The sequence below is a fragment of the Buceros rhinoceros genome, unplaced genomic scaffold (assembly GCF_000710305.1).
Source record: "Buceros rhinoceros silvestris isolate BGI_N320 unplaced genomic scaffold, ASM71030v1 scaffold2907, whole genome shotgun sequence".
Classification (NCBI taxonomy): domain Eukaryota; kingdom Metazoa; phylum Chordata; class Aves; order Bucerotiformes; family Bucerotidae; genus Buceros; species Buceros rhinoceros.
In genome coordinates, this window is record NW_010422573.1 from 2,621 (window position 1) to 2,887 (window position 267).

A 267-nucleotide genomic window follows, 5' to 3' on the forward strand; every position below is an offset into this window, starting at 1 on the left:
GGAGAATTATGGCTCAGATGGCCCTGGGGAGGTGTCACCTGTGGGTGTCACCTGATGTCACCTGGGCAGCTCCTCGATGTAGCTGGTGGAAACCGCTCTGGCGGCAGCAAAGGAGGGAATGGCAGACCCCAAACACCTCCTGTGTGGCAGTGGTGGATGGCAGGGAGGGAAATTTGCCCTTTGAGCCAGGCGGTCCCAGCCAGAAGGATAGACACACCTGAGCTCCACCCGCCATAATGGCAGCTGTTTTTTCTGGTTTTTCCTTTT

The 267-nt window shown here is 56.9% G+C and overlaps 1 protein-coding gene across 1 annotated transcript in view; it reads left to right on the plus strand.

Moving 5' to 3' along the window:
• The window catches only part of GRHPR (glyoxylate reductase/hydroxypyruvate reductase), a gene marked incomplete at its 5' end in the record, with an annotated part of 7,929 nt that overhangs the window by 2,605 nt on the left and 5,057 nt on the right, over nt 1-267 (plus strand). The window lies entirely within an intron of this gene.